Source organism: Bos grunniens, chromosome 5 (assembly GCF_055505025.1).
Source record: "Bos grunniens cultivar Pamir isolate PY7600 chromosome 5, Bosgru_T2T1.0, whole genome shotgun sequence".
NCBI lineage: Eukaryota > Metazoa > Chordata > Mammalia > Artiodactyla > Bovidae > Bos > Bos grunniens.
In genome coordinates, this window is record NC_141169.1 from 75,498,796 (window position 1) to 75,515,475 (window position 16,680).

Below are 16,680 nucleotides of genomic sequence, written 5' to 3' on the forward strand. Positions count from 1 at the left end.
GGCTTTGAGCGTCTGCGCTCAGAGTCATAGGCAGCTGTGGAGGAGGGGAAACAGGTAGAGCTAAGATCAATATTCTTAAGAGTTTTTCTAGCCCCATGTGGGGAATAGATAGGTGAGGCAGGGCGGTGCCCCAAGGTAAACACAGGAAGACCGTTCTGGAAGTTCCTACAGGAGTCCTGGTGAAACGTGAAGGCAGCCTGGGTGAGGCGTGTGCTCTCTCTCTCTGCCCCTCTGTTTACGGCTGACTCCCCTCCTCACACCTGCACACAAGCCCTCTGCTCTCAATCACCCTCAGGTGCCCCGTGTCCATCCTTGTCCCCAGGGCTGGAGGAGGAATATCCCCGTGCTCAGCCCAAGTGAGACAACATGGGCTCCCCCTGGTGTCCCATGGGGCCTGCGGGGCTCCAGGGTCTGAGGGAAACAACTTTATGGGAGCCCAGCAGGCAGGCAGGAGAAGCCATGGAGGATGTGCTTCCTGAGACCCTGGGAGACAGGCTCATGGGGAAGGAGGTCAGGCATCTGGAGCCCAGCTGAGCTCATCAATCAATGCAAGGAAGCCTCAGTCAATCAGTTCATATTTATTGAACTAAAGTCTGTAGAACACAATGTGGAGAGAGGCAGATGGTCCTAGAATATCTTGTTCTGCTTCATCCTCAACTGAGGAGGAAATTGAGGGTCAGAGAGGCCTTGTCTGTTGACCCCAGGCTGGTTGATCTCCTTGACACACCGCATAGTTCCTTGACCTGTTGATGCCTTCTGCTTCATCTTTCTTTCTCTTTTTCCCAAATCAATCTCTGTTCCTACACAACACTGGGAATTTCATGGGAACTTCACTGGTCTCTCGGTGCACCCTGAACTCAAAGGGCACCTGGATACTTGTCAGATGCTCCATCCACTGAGTTGTCATCACCACTGCTGCCGCCACCATCATCACCACCACTGTCACCAAGAAGCCACTGCCTGAAGTTCTACATAGACCACTCTTCAAAGAAGATATACAGATGGCTAGCCAGCATATGCAAAGAGGCTGAACACTGCTAATTATTCATTCAGTTCAGTTCAGGCGCTCAGTCGTGTCCGACTCTTCGCGACCCCATGGACCATAGCATGCCAGGCCACGCTGTCCATCACCAACTCCCGGAGTCCACTCAAACTCATCTCCATTGAGTCAGTGATGCCATCCAACCATCTCATCCTCTGTGGATGCTAATCAAAACTACAATAAGAGATCACCCCCTACCAATCAGAAGGGCCATCAAGTCAAAGTCTACAGACAATCAGTATTGGAGATGATGTGGAGAAAAGGCAAGCCTCCTACACTGTTGCTGGGAATGTAAATTGGTGTGGCCATTATGGAAAACAGTAAAGAAGTTCCTTAAAAACTAAAAATCAAGCTATCAGGTGATCCAGCAATCCCACTTCAGGGCATATATTTGGAAAAAAAAAAGTTCCAGTTCGAAAAGATACATGCATAGCAGCACTATTTACAATAGCCAAGACATGGAAGCAACCTAAATGTCCGTCAACAGATGAAGGGATAAAGACAATGTGGTACATACAAACAATGGAATATGACTCAGCCATAAAAAGAATGAAACAATGCCTTTTGTAGTAACATGTATGGATCTAGAGGTGATCATACTAAGTGAAGTAAGTCTGGCAGAAGAGACAGATACATAATATCACTTACATGGAGAATCTAAGAAATAGTCTAGGTGGTTCCCTGGTGCTCTAGTGGTTCGAATTTGGTGGTTTTGCTGCTATGGCCAAGTTTATCCCACGTCGGGGATCTGAGATCCCACAAACTGCTTGGCACGGCCAAAAGAAGAGTCCAAATGAACTTATGAACAAACCAAAACAGACTCATAGTCATAGAAAACATAACTTGTTGTTACTAAAGAGAGAGAGGGGTAAACTAGGAGTATGGGATTAACAGATGCACACTACCATACATAAAATGGATTAAAAAAAACAAGGACTTTATGTATACCACAGGGAATAATAGTCAGTATCTTATCATAACCTGTAATAAAAAAAATTAAAAAGAATATAGGTATATACATAGATTATGTATAATTGAATCACTTCGATGTTCACCTGAACTAACAGAATATTGTGAATCAACTCTACTTCAATTAAAGAAATAAGCAGACAAAAGAAGTCACAGCCTAATTAAGATAAAATGCTGGGATCAAAGGCGAGTTGTTGGAGAAGTCGGGCTAGAGGCCACCACCAGGAGGAGACTCTTTTTGCTGGGGCATCAGACCCCAGGAAGGGCGATAGAGCAGCCCCTGCTACTTCCCCTGGATCCCAACAATCCTGCCTCTCTGACTATCCCCCATTTTCAGCCCTTTTGTCTTTCTGTGTCTCATTGCTAGTTCCACTGCCTCTCCGTGTATTCTGCACCCAGTGTCGTCTTTAGTTCAAAGTAAGTGGTTTCTGAGAAGGTTTTCTTATCTCTCCTTGCTATTCTTTGAAACTCTGCATTCAGATGCTTATATCTTTCCTTATCTTCTTTGCTTTTCACTTCTCTATTTTTACAGCTATTTGTAAGGCTTCCCCAGACAGCCAAGGAGAGATAAGAAAGCCTTCCTCAGCGACTAATGCAAAGAAATAGAGGAAAACAACAGAATGGGAAAGACTAGAGATCTCTTCAAGAAAATTAGAGATACCAAGGGAACATTTCAGGCAAAGATGGCTCGATAAAGGACAGAAATGGTATGACCTAACAGAAGCAGAAGGTATTAAGAAGAGATGGCAAGAATACACAGAAGTGTACAAGAAAGATCTTCACAACCCAGATAATCATGATGGTGTGATCGCTCACCTAGAGCTAGACATCCTGGAATGTGAAGTCAAGTGGGCCTTAGAAAGCATCACTACAAACACAGCTAGTGGAGGTGATGGAATTCCACTGAGCTCTTTCAAATCCTGAAAGATGATGCTGTGAAAGTGCTGCACTCAATATGCCAGCACATTTGGAAAACTCATCAGTGGCCACAGGACTGGAAAAGGTTGATTTTCGTTCCAATCCCAAAGAAAGGCAATGCCAAAGAATGCTCAAACTACCCACACAATTGCACTCACCTCACATGCTAGTAAAGTAATGCTCAAAATTCTCCAAGCCAGGCTTCAGCAATATGTGAACCGTGAACTTCCAGATGTTCAAGCTGGTTTTAAAAAAGGCAGAGGAACCAGAGATCAAATTGCCAACATCCGCTGGCTCATGGAAAAAGCAAGCAAGTTCCAGAAAAACATCTATTTCTGCTTTATTGACTATGCCAAAGCCTTTGACTGTGTGGATCACAAGAAACTGTGGAAAATTCTGAAAGAGGTGGGACTACCAGACCACCTGATCTGCCTCTTGAGAAATCTGTATGCAGATCAGGAAACAACAGTTAGAACTGGACATGGAACAACAGACTGGTTCGAAATAGGAAAAGGAGTATGTCAAGGCTGTATATTGTCACCCTGCTTATTTTCTTATATGCAGAGTAGATCATGAGAAACGCTGGACTGGAAGAAACACAAGCTGGAATCAAGATTATCAGGAGAAATATCAATAACCTCAGATATGCAGATGACACCACCCTTATGGCAGAAAGTGAAGAGGAACTAAAAAGCCTCTTGATACAAGTGAAAGTGGAGAGTGAAAAAGTTGGCTTAAAGCTCAACATTCAGAAAACGAAGATCATGGCATCCAGTCCCATCACTTCATGGGAAATAGACGGGAAACAGTGGAAACAGTGTCAGACTTTATTTTTCTGGGCTCCAAAATCACTGCAGATGGTGACTGCAGCCATGAAATTAAAAGACGCTTACTCCTTGGAAGGAAAGTTATGATCAAACTAGATAGCATATTCAAAAGCAGAGACATTACTTTGCCAACAAAGGTTCGTCTAGTCAAGGCTATGGTTTTTCCTGTGGTCATGTATGGATGTGAGAGTTGGACTGTGAAGAAAGCTGAGCGCCAAAGAATTGATGCTTTTGTGGTGGTGGTGTTGTTGGAGAAGACTCTTGAGAGTCCCTTGGACTGCAAGGAGATCCAACCAGTCCATTCTGAAGGAGATCAGCCCTGGGATTTCTTTGGAAGGAATGATGCTAAAGCTGAAACTCCAGTACTTTGGCCACCTCATGCGAAGAGTTGACTCATTGGAAAAGACTCTGATGCTGGGAGGGATTGGGGGCAAGAGCAGAAGGGGACGACAGAGGATGAGATGGCTGGATCACATCACTGACTCGATGGACGTGAGTCTCAGTGAACTCCAGGAGTTGGTGATGGACAGGGAGGCCTGGCGTGCTGCGATTCATGGGGTCGCAAAGAGTGGGACCCGACTGAGTGACTGATCTGATCCGATCTGATTTGAGACAGCATATTAAAAAGCAGAGATATTACTTTGCCAACAAAGGTCTGTCTAGTCAAAGCCATGGTTTTCCAGTAGTCATGTATGGATGTGAGAGTTGGACTATAAAGAAAGCTGAGTGCCAAAGAATTGATGCTTTTGAACTATAGTATTGGAGAAGACTCTTGAAAGTCCCTTGGACAGCAAGGAGATCCAACCAGTCCATCCTAAAGGAAATCAGTCCTGAATATTCACTGGAGGTTCTGATTCTGAGGCTGAAACTCTAATACTTTGGCCACCTGATGCGAAGAACTGACTCATTTGAAAAGACCTTAATGGTGGGAAAGATTGAAGGCGGGAAGAGAAGGGGAAAACAGAGGATGAGATGGTTGGATGGTATCACTAACTCAATGGACATGAGTTTGAGTAAACTCTGTGAGTTGGTGATGGACAGTGAGGCCTGGCGTGCTGCAGTCCATGGGTTGCAAAGAGTTGGACATGACTGTGCGCCTGAACTGAACTGAACTGAAAATGTTTAAGGTCCATCTTCCTGACCAAAGGTCCCTGGTATTATGGGTGGAACATATGTGTCCTCTCTGCCCCAGTTCATATGTTAAAGCTCTGACCACCCCTCCCTGAGGACTGAGGAGGCACAGTCCTGACCTGAGTTCAATTCAGGGTCCCCTAACCCTTGTGGAGTGGCTGAGGTGGAGGGGTTGCACGTTGAGAACTGGAGGAAACAGCCTCTGTGGTGACACCCCAGGTTCGGGGAGCAGAAGGAGGCTTGGAGCAAGGGAGAGGGAAGGAGAAGCTCCAGGGATGTTGGGGGACCTCCTCTCCCTCTCCCGTCTGACCTTGGGGATCCCTACCAGCTGTCCCCCTCACCGCGGGCTGTCTTGGCCTCACTTCTGAGTCCCTTGCTGGATGGCAGTGGAGGAGGAAGTAGACAGCGTGCTCTGGTGCCCTGAGGAGAGGGCTGGGATTGAGGCTGTACGGATAGAACCCTGAATGCAGGGGGCTCCCCTGGCCTCTCTGGAGGACTCCGGAATGCTTAGCCACCCACTTCTTGGTTTTTGATTCCTTTGTGGGTTTTCTCAGCCTGGAGGCACCACCCTCAATTCTGGATCACAAGTGAAACCAGCCAGACAAGAGACAGCTGACTACCTGAGCAGTAAAAGAGGTCTATCGAGCTCATGATGGCAGCAGCAGGGTCTTGGAGATGTCCCTTCGGCTCACTCGTCCAAGTCAGGCTGGAAGGAGGTGTGGCTTCACCCTTGGGGAAGAGAAAACAGACTGTGGGCTAGATCAGCAGTGAGCAGCAGCTGCAGGGAACAACGAGGGGGACGCCTCTGGTGGATTCCCCTGAGACGGCCACCAGTGCCACCAGGGACTTAACCCTCTGCGTTTCCCTGTCCCCTGGGCTCTGCTGGCTGTTAGTTAAGAAAAGTCACTCACCTCCTACAGCTCCTTCCAAGCTGAGTCAGAGTCCTGCTCTCCTGTTGGGGCACAGGGAGAAGGTAATCAAACAGGAGACAGCCATCTGTGAAGTTATAGGAGCAGTAAAACCAGAGATGAAGAGCACATAGAAAGGAGCATAGAAAGGAATACTCTGGGAATTATGTGAGGTCGGGACACCTGTGTCACTAATTGGTAATAACTACTATTGATTCAGTGTCTATGATGTGCAGGCTCCTGAAACTCACCTAAACATGGGTCAGCCCAAGACTTCATGCTGGTGCCAGAGTCTGGACTTGAACCCAAGTCTTTCTGATTCAAATAGCAGGTTAATGATAACTATGCTGTACTCTCAACAATATACAAAAATACTTACCTGGGGATATATGTTAATTGGTAAATGACTCTTTTTATTTCAAAATGATGTCTTGCTCCCTGTGACTGAATCTCTGCCTTGATAAAGTTTCTGGTGCTGCAGCTCCCACAGCCCACATCCTCCTTCCTTCTGCAGGAGCCTTTCTCCCACAAGCCCCCTCCCTGCAGCCCTGCCCTGGGCAGCTGAGGACCTGGATGGTGCCCAGTCCTCTCTGTGGTCCTCCCCTGACTGTGGCACTTTGGGGTGTTTCTAATTGTTTGTGTAAATAATAGTGTAAAGAACACGCTTCTTGTATGAAACTTTGCGTGTACTTCAGACCATGTCCTTAAGCTGTTTCTGGAAGTAGAATGATTTGGTCAGAGCTCTAAACATTTTAAATATTTTCATACCTAGAGTCGCTCTGTTGTGCCAAAAAATTGCACCAATTGATTACAGTTATATTCATATATGAGGGTGTCAATTCTTTTAATCTTGCCAATTCTCAGAAGTCTCTACTTCAAAACAGATCTTTATTGAGAGAGAATTTTTTAATTCTGTTTGAGATTACATTGCCTTGGTAGATAATGAATGGAAGCAAACGTTGATTACATTCAGCAGTATTGTAAGAAGACAAGTGCATTTATCATCTCCTCCTCCTGAGATGATAGGAAACCTTACTGAAATGATAGGAAACATGCTTACAGTTGTAATAATGGCTACTGATAGGAGGAGTCTCTGTGCTTGTGGTCTTTGTTCTCTACTGATAGTTGATCTAAGACTTTACCGAATATAATTTGGATCATTCCAGTAACCCTTGAGATATATACCCCAACTCCTCTCCTTTTTTCATAGATGTTACGTGACTTGCCCAAGGTCAGAAATCTTGTCCATGACAGACTAGGTTTCAACCCACTTTCTGGGCTCAAGAGCCCATACCTTGCCTCTCGGTGCTCTGCTGCTAATATAAAGCCAGGAATGTGGGCAGCAGGAGCCCAGAGTCTTCAGCAATAGTTTGAAGACTGAGTGGATTAAGAAGTGACTGCTGAATAAAGAGGAGTGGAGGAAAGAAACTGAGAGAAGGTGTACAGGCGACAGGAATGCTTGCTTAGAGCAAAATGAGAGTGACACAGAAGGAGAAAGCAGGGGATAGTCCCAGCAACCCACATCCCATCACATATTCACCCAAATCCACACCAGACGGAGGAAAATCTTAATTCAGAGGCTCCAGAAAAAAAATTTCTGTATTCTGGAATTTAGGGGTCCTCAGGCAAGCACTCTTGGAGAGGGCAATGGCAACCCACTCCAGTACTCTTGCCTGGAAAATCCCATGGATGGAGGAGCCTGGTGGGCTGCAGTCCATGTGGTCACTGAGAGTGGTACACGACTGAGCGACTTCACTTTCACTTTTCACTTTCATGCATTGGAGAAGGAAATGGCAACCCACTCCAGTGTTCTTGCCTGGATTCTGGCAGAATCCCAGGGATGGGGGAGCCCGGTGGGCTGCTATCTATGGGGTCACACAGAGTCGGACATGACTGAAGCGACTTAGCAGCAGCAGCAGCAGGCAAGCACTCTACAGGGCAGCTTACCAGTCAACTTTACTCCCTCTTAAATATGAATGGGTCATCCACGATTAGCTACATGGAAACAATGACAATGTGAAAAAGGGTGACTTAGACAAACAGATGAGAAATGACACCAGAAGAGATGGATGGACAATTTTGAGGGAAGAACATAATTTTTAACACTTGAACCCAGGTCGTTATGTCAATTAGAAAGGATTTTTATTCATAAAATGAGATGCACTGAGAAGTGAGAAGAAATTAAACAGACAAAAAAAATCTTGGGAATTAATGTGTTTACCAAGTAAGTCTAAAGAAAGATTGGAAAAGAAGGTCAAAAAAAGCTTCCAGAAATTTTTTTAAATGACAGAAGAAATGGAGCTAAATGGAGAATAGAAACGTTGCTATTCACAGTCGTTCCTGAGCAAGTTACTTGAGAGTGAGGTGCAGAGGGAAAGAAAAGATGTGTGTGTGTGATGATGCAAAGGATAACCAAGAGAAAGAAAGATTCCTGAATGTGATCCAGGAATCAGGAACATCAACCCAGAGAGAAGGGAATCCAAGGATCACAGCTGGGCACACGGCAGATCTAGAGAGAAACCAGTTCAGAATGGGGTAAAAAGTCCAGAGTCTGTGGGGACAGGAGACTCGGTACCACATGAGGCACCGTTGGAAAGAAATGGAGGAAATGCTGAAGATAAACAGTGCAAGGGGTGAAAAGGAATCCAGTTAGAAACATCAGGAAAAACTAAAGCTCAGGAGGAGAAGGGGACAACAGAGGATGAGATGGTTGGATGGCATCACTGACTCAAAGGACATGAGTTTGGGTAGGCTCTGGGAGTTGGTGATGGACAGGGAGTCCTGGCGTGCTGCAGTTCATGGGGTTGCAAAGAGTCGGACACGACTGAGCGACTGAACTGAACTGCAGTGAACTGCTGAGAAGCATGTACAGCTATTTGGTACAAGTTAGCTCTTAAAAATGTATTAAAATATCACCAAAAATTGTAAACTCTTTTGTTTGATGAAAAAAAAAATCCGTAAATATATCTATGTCCAAGTCCTTTGGAGAGAGTTTTAAAATGAAGTACTATTAATATATATATAATATGATATAACTCACAGGTTTATTAGTGAGTCAAAAATCCTTGTTTTACTTCATTTATACTCATTATAAAATAACCTTTATCTTAATAAAATAACCTCTATCTTTTATTTATTTTTTTTACTTTTCTTTTTTTTAAATTTTATTTTATTTTTGAACTTTACATAATTGTATTAGTTTTGCCAAATATCAAAATGAATCCGCCACAGGTATACATGTGTTCCCCATCCTGAACCCTCCTCCCTCCTCCCTCCCCATACCATCCCTCTGGGTCGTCCCAGTGCACTAGCCCCAAGCATCCAGTATCGTGCATCGATACTTCTAGAACTTGGGAGCTAAAATACTGAAGGGAGGAGGATTAATATCTCAGTTTACAAAGCTGGGAATCAAGAAATAGTAGGTCCAGTAGAGAGCATAAGAAACAAAGATGTAAATAAAGTGCTTACAAGTACAAAGCTTCATAACAGAGGATATACAATTAGTAGAATAATGATAAAAGGCGAAGAAGGGGAAAGGTATAATAGAAAGTATACAAATAAATGAAATCCTTATTTTTCCTAATAAGTAAATAAATACTACCAAATTTAAGTCAAGAAAAAGCAAAATGCAATACTTACCACTTATTAGCTATTGTGATTGATGACTTCCCACTTTGCACCAGGAACCTTCCCAACTGCTTGGTATGAATTCACTTCCTTTTAGTTCTCACAATGATCCTATAAGAAGGGAAACTGAAGCTCAGAGAGGTGAAGCAATTAACTCAAAGCACACAGCTAGTGCTAGAGCCAGACTCCAAGTCCAGGTTCCTGTCTCCTGGGCACACATTCTCACACTATTGCAGCTCCCAATGTAGTAATAGCATTGAAAGACACTGATTAACTATCGAAAGACGCTTTTCCTTGGGAAGGAATGAGCAGAACCCTCATATGGTACATATGAGGTTTTAACCATATGTACTTAGGACTGGATTGTTTTACTCTAAGACAGCAACAGTCACTTTATAGCAGTCAGTAACCCAAAGAATGGGGTGGTTTCTAGTGCTACCACCTTAAAGATGATGGAAGAAGCTGAATTAAATGACAAGAAGAAATGTGTGCCTCGGACAGATATTGTCCGGCAGCATCTTGCCCACCCACACGTGCAGCCATGGGCTTCCGTCCACTCAAAGGAAGGAAGACCACTTGCAGGGGAGGTGAATTCCAGAGACTGCATCTCTGCTCCTGCAAAGACAAGGATGCTCTTGAAGATGATCAGAAAAGTGGTCATAAGGGGGCACCCACATATACTAATAACAGTAAAAGAGAATGATTGCTATGAATGTTTCAATGAGACAGGCTGAGTCTGTGAAAGGCCATGAGTTCATAATAATATTCAAAGGAGAGGACTTTAGAAAAGTGTGGCTAAAAAGAGAGACATAAAGGTTAAAAAGAATGCTAGTGGTTATGCAGGAGACGCAAGACGAAAGAGAAATGGGATCAATGCCTGGGCAGAGAGAATCCACTGGAGAAAGAAATGCTTGTCCACTCCAGTATTCTTGCCTGGGAAATCTCATGCACAGAGGAGCTGGGAGGGCTACAGTCCATGAGGCTGCAAAGAGTTGGACACAACTGAGCTGGTATCTTTCTTTTGTTTCTATGGTGCAAAGAAGAGTAAATGAAATGGGAAGTATTTTGTTAACTGAATTTAATAATAAGAGGAGTCTTGAAGTCTATAGGTATTTTCCTTTCTGTTTATTTACACGAATGTTTATAAAGGATTGAGAAAGAAAGAACCCCTGACACCCGGAGGCTGGCCTGGGATCACAACAGGGTGCTGCTCTTCTCCCATTGGATGTAAGACTCTCACAGAACTGCAGCCTCACACAGGGTCACCCTGAGAGCAGGAGCGAAGGAGACAGCAAACACCTGTCACTGCGCCCCCCAACACCACGCCCCCTCCCCTGGCTGAAAAGCAGGACTGCTCCTTCTTACCAATCACACCTTCAGCCTCGCTCTGCTCTCCCCTCTCCATAGATGAGGTACTGAGAACCCGTTGGTAGTGCTGCCTCCCATTCTCTGCAGCTCCCAATCTAGAGCAGTCCCATTTCCTTAGAGCTTCCCCTAAATCCCCTCACCTAAGCTCCAAGCCTAGAATCTTTCTCTCTGTACCTTCCTCTGAGATGTTCACAGCTCTCCCTCAGGAAGAGTAACCATCAGCTTGTTTTTAGGGAGTGTGCCTTGTGTCAAAGGCTGGAGGCACCGTCATGTGGATGGAAGAGAATTCACAAAGGCAGGCCCTCCTTCAAGTAGATGGAAGAGGAGAGCTGGCGGGCTCCCTGCCTCCTCCTCTGCCCCAAAGCTGTAGGACTTCAGGAGGCAGGTCAGCCTATTGAAATCATGAAACATGAGAACAGAGTCAAGTAGAAAGAAGAGGAGGGCTCAGGCAGAAGGGCCGGCTCCTGGATAACGACAAACCACTGTAAATGCCTTGAACACTTGACTCATCCTTCCGTCCTTCCCTCCCATTCTTGGCCTCTTCCTGACCCTTGTCTGGGGCCTCAGCTGGATGTGGATGCTGATAGTGCTTCCTCTGCTGGATTCCTATCCAGGGCTTCCTCCTCTGTTAGCCTCTGATTGGTCCCTTTCGGAAGGCTGTTGGTGGGAGAGGGGAGGACCCTGGAGAAGCCTGACCCTGCCCAGCTGCATGGCCAGTCACGCATCCCTTCCCTTCTCGTGGGCAGACAGATTCTCACCATCCATCTCCCTCCTGTGCCTGCAGTCACCCTCCCTGGGAAGGGAAAGGGGCGTTAAGAAAGTCCCTGGCCGAGCACCAGGATCCTCCCGACTGCCCCGGCTCCTGTCTTCCTCACACTCTCTGTCTCCACAGGGCCTGCTACACGAGACTGACACCTCACCTGGCACAGGCTGCCCCTCCCCACGACATGTGTTTCCCCACTGGCCTCACCATGTGACGGGTTACTTGTCCCTGGAGGCCCAGCTCCAAGCCTCTCTCTGCCACCTTCCCCTAGTTGCTCTCCAGCTCCTCTTGAAGGTGGCACTTTCCTGGTCGTGATCCCTTTTTTCTCAGTTTCTCCAGGTCTGAGAACCCTTCCCGCATCATCAGGGGCCCTGTCTCTTCTCTGCTTCTCCTCCTGTCCAGGGCCTCTGGGCACCCTCTGCCCTCCTGGGCACAGCCTGTTCAAAATATAAGGGGTGGGACCCCTTATGGGGACATGAAACAAGCAGCTTCTCGATGACACAGCACAACCCCAGTCCTCCTGTTAAAATTAGAAAGGGAGGGAGGGGAGAAGGGTAGGGGGGACAGAGAGGAGAATGGGGAAAGAGAAGGAGAATGGAGAAGAAACTAAAGATCCTAATCAATCAATCATTCAAAAGGATCCAACGTAAATCAGAGAGAAAAACTGAAGGGACTGAAAGAAACTCAGCAGCGGCCACTGGACTGGAAAAGGTCAGTTTTCATTCCAGTCAGAAAGAAAGGCAATGCCAAAGAATGCTCAAACTACCGCACAATTGCACTCATCTCACATGCTAGCCAAACGATATTCAAAATTCTCCAAGACAGGCTTCAACAGTATGTGAGCCATGAACTCCCAGATGTTCAAGCTGGATTTAGAAAAGGCTATTATACTGATGTCTGTAGAGTTCTGCTTTTTATCTTAATATTGCAACACCGGGATGTATGTGAACCTTGTGCAGTGAGCCCTTCTCACTTCTTCCAGCAGGGCCACCTTCCCCACACAGGACCTCCCATCACCCACAGAGCAGAGGGCTTGGCAAACACAGGAAGCCAACACCCTTCGACTCCACGCTTGGTGTCCTGCCCGTCTCCAGGCTGCAGTGTCCCCCAGGGCCTGGCACTGAGCCTAGCACTCAGAGGCAGGGTTTTTCAACAAACCTTGATCCCTTGTATCTAAAAAAAAACCCCGTTCCCCCATCAACCCTAGCCTAGCACCCTTGGGACAGCTTCAAGGTGGCCAGGTTATAGGAGGACAGGCTCTGACTCCTTGTCCTCCTCCACCCCGTCTGCTTCCTTAATGGCTGAGTACCCGGAACATACACCTTCCTTCTGGCGTTGCTGCTCATGTCTCAGGAGTCCACATCCTGAGCTGAGCCCACCTGAGTAGGTGTGGCCCTCCCTCTACTCTGTTTAGGGTCCCTTGGCTGGGAGGAAGCCCTCAGCCACACCCGCCTCCACATCCAGGCTCTGCCCCTGCTTAACCTGCTGACCTCACCCTCTGAGCTTCCATTCTTCTTCTGTCAGTTAGGGACAGTCATCCTTTTCTCAGACAGTCGTCCTGAGGATGGGAAGATGGGATGGGCGGGGTCTTACCCTCCTGCTTACTCAGGAAACTTCCTCTGTCTGAGTGTGAACAAGATCCAGTTGTTCACATCTGTGCAAATGCAGCCACAAGCTGTGCGTCTCTGCAATGACCACATACACCCTCTGGGCCCAGACATACTCTGGGAAGCAGAAGTGAAAGTCAAAACTCTTATTTCTGAGTTCTCAATTCAAACAAACATCCTGCCCACCAGGCCCCACCCTGGGTTATTCCCACCCTCCTGCTGACACCCTAGAGAAACAACTCCAGTCCTGACATTCCACGTCCTTCTTGACTCTGTCCACCCTGCCTCAGACGCCTTGAAGGAAGACTTGCCACCAACACAGCATGAGTCCCTTGGCAAATTACTCCTCCATATTTCCACTTTTTCACCCACCAACCCCACACTCACCAGCTGGCCTGCCTCATTCACCTTTGTGCCACCAGCACGTGGTACTGTCCCAGAACACACCAGTTGCTCAGTGCATACTGGTCATACTCTGCTGTGGAGGGCCACGCTCATGTGGCTTCCAGGATTCGCTCACACAGGTTCTTCTGCCAAGGACACCTGCTGCACCCAACCAGGAGAAATCTTTCTGCAAAGCATGAATCTGAGAAGCCTCCTCTGAGAAGCCCTCTGTGACCTCGCCTGCAGAGCCCACTGTTTCCTTCTCTACGCCCATGGTACCTGGAAGAGGGGCCTAAGGTCATGCCTCAGCAACTCAAAGCCCTGCCTCCACCCCTTATGATCAGATCCCTCTGGACTTAGCCCTGCTGGCAGGGACAGAACTCACGCCTTTTGTCCCGGGGGCCCACAGGAGGAGGCCCAGCCTTGGTGGTCACTGCCATGAGGTGGATGCAGAAGTTTGTGGCAAGGGCTGAGAGCACGCTGCCCTTTGTGACCTTGGCTTATCTCCACCTGACAACAGATTTTTTTCTCTCCAAATGGAAGACGTTTATCAGAAAACCAGTGTCCTGGCGACTCAGAGACGGCTGCAACAGAGAGCTGGCCCTGCCTCTGTTGGGTTCCTGAGCAAAGAGCCTCTGTGGACGGGGGCTCAGTGAGTGGCATGGGCTGTGCTGGCACCGTCCACGCCTTTCCTGTTGAATCTCACATCAGCTCTAGGAGTGCTGGCTCCGTTTCACAGATGAAGAAATGCAGGTCAAGTTCCCACAGTCTGAGAGTCCTACAGCTGGACTGCTGGTGAACTTCTCGGTTTGCCTCAAGCAGAAGTGACTGCAGTGGACCTGGATGCCCCCATGAAGGCCCGCCTGCCCTTCCCTCAGGGCTGCTTCACCCCTGGAAATGTCCCTGGTCCATTATGGTCCCCTCCCTCCAGGTTTGAGGGAAGGACAGGAGATTATTCCATGAGGATAGCCAACCATAGTTTGTTCTTAAAGCCAACTGTATGTACCTGTTGCATTTTGCAGGTAAGGGAGCTGAAGGAGAGGAGAGGCGGGGGTGCTATTCCAGGAACTCAGGGACTTGTGTTTTGTGGGAGAATGTTAGCAGCTCACATCCTGCAAACATCCATTTGACATTCTGTCCCCAGTGCTCAGAGCTCAGGCCACAACAGACGCCCCAGAGCCCAGACACAGAGGAGTCAAGGGGCAAACGGGCCGCTGCCCTGCCCACTGACCTGCACAAGTCTGCTTCTGAGCTTGCTGGAGCTGCTGGGACTCAAGGATGCCTCCTTTCCAGAGCTTGGGGTTCTCAGTGGACAGCCAGCTCTGGGTGGCACACCTACAGAAGGGATACAGGACGGAACAGTGGGAGGCAGTAGCTTTCCTGGAGGGAAAATCCAAGCACAGTCATCCCTGCTGCCTGCTTACTTTAAACCTCAGGCAGAAATTCACGGGCAGGGAAAGCCATGTGGGCCTCCCCAGGGGAAAACTGCCAGCATGAGGGTGCCCAGGCCCCACTTCCTAAGTGCCCTCCACCACAGGATAGTTAGGGACCCCGAGCGAGGATCAGGCTGGGTGAGGTGGGTGTCCCGGAACTCACCTCCTGGCCAGGTAGCCCCAGTAGCAAGCCTGGAAGCCGATGATGACGTCCGTGATCTTCAGGTCTTGCTCCTGCTCCAGGTGGGCCAGCACGCCGGCCTGAAAGAAGACCTTGCTCTGGCCATGCGGTACAGGTTGCTCTCAAGCTCCAGGGCTTTGATCCAGAGGAGGAGAGCTGGCTGCTGACCATGGGGCACCCCGGCCACCACAGAGCCCTGGAGCAAGGCCAAGGCCAGGGAAGGGGCCTGGAGCTGGGTTGGCCCTGCTGCTCTGTGGGCAACCTCCTCCTGGTTCAGGGAGAGTGGGGCTGAGGGGATGCAGGAGGGGGCAGGTGGGGGTTAGCACGGGACAGGACAGAACCTCGGCCCTGTAGGGACCTTACCTGCTGGAGTCTGTGCCCACGTGCATTTCTAACCAAGGTGGCAGTAGATAGTGGGGCTCAGGAGGCTTTACCTTAGGTAACTAGGGAAACAGTGTCCTTGTTTGTTTATTTGACTGCCCTGGGTCTTCACTGCTGTGGGGACAGGGGCTGCTTTCTCTAGTTGCAGCGAGTGTGCTACTCATGGTTGAGTACATGGGCTTCTCATTGCAGTGGCTTCTCTTTTTGCAGAGCACGGGCTCTAGGGAGCGGGCTCAGTGGTTGCGGTGCACGGGCTTAGTTGCTCCCAGCATGTCGGATCTTCCCGGACCAGGGATCAAACCCATGTCCCCTGCATTGGCAGGCGGCTTCTTTACCACTGGACCACCAGGGAAGTCCCAAAAGGTTTCTTTTGAAAAAGGTACTTTAAAGTCAAGACTGGCTTCAACATCCTTCAGAAGCACAGGGGCTAAGCAGGGGTGGCTGAGCAGTGTGGGACCATGTGCAGGGTGACGGGCAACACCACAGGTGGCTTGAGAGCCTCACTGGGACAGTACAAGGTGCTCCTCAACAACTGTCCTTGTCGCAGAGGCTGGGTCCAAACCAGCTCCACAGGCATCTGAGTGTAACCAGTTGTTAGATATTCTGTGTCAGCAGCACAACTTCCTGAGAAAACCGGTATGTTTTAAGTATGGACCTCTGCAGACTCAAGACAACACTGTTCTCTTCGGTCAAGCCCTGGGAACAAGGCAGCTGGAGGTTGTGTGCCGCTTCGTATGAAGGCAGCTCTGTGAACTTCAAGGCATTTGTGAGAACTAGGAGCTGCAGCTTAAAACCAGCAAACTCAGGGCCAAGCAAGGAGCTAGAAGCCTCCAAAACAGCCCCTGCCAGAAGGGACTCAGGTCCTGGGTGGCGGGACAGACCTGTGCCCATCTCTTCCCACATTGGGAAGCATAGCAAGTGGCGACAGATAGCCCCGTGGTCTGGGCTCCAAGGAAGTAGGTCCACCACCCCGGGCCCAGGATGAGCTGTGTTATAGAAATACCACATGCTTGCTTCACTTCCTCCTGAAACAGGACACCCTGCATCCTCCTGACCAATCAGCTCAACATGGATCCAGGGAAGAGGTTCCAGGCACCCGGAGGCCCCACCCAGGATGGCCCTTCCAGGTGGGGGCTGTGGC

At 48.3% G+C, this 16,680-nt stretch overlaps 1 long non-coding RNA gene across 8 annotated transcripts; it reads right to left on the bottom strand.

Annotated features, from left to right (window-relative positions):
- Positions 1-558: 558 nt before the first annotated feature.
- Positions 559-15,262, bottom strand: LOC147372429 (uncharacterized). 8 transcript variants are annotated; one of them, XR_015164088.1, is made up of 6 exons: positions 15,141-15,262; positions 14,776-14,879; positions 9,435-9,533; positions 5,799-5,839; positions 5,508-5,616; positions 559-982 (listed from the first exon to the last, which is right to left on the bottom strand). It is a non-coding gene; the product is annotated as an uncharacterized LOC147372429 (long non-coding RNA). The 8 variants fall into 8 exon arrangements; XR_015164086.1 differs by lacking the exons at positions 14,776-14,879; positions 15,141-15,262 and adding an exon at positions 13,147-13,262; XR_015164085.1 differs by lacking the exons at positions 14,776-14,879; positions 15,141-15,262 and adding an exon at positions 10,965-11,158.
- Positions 15,263-16,680: the final 1,418 nt, after the last annotated feature.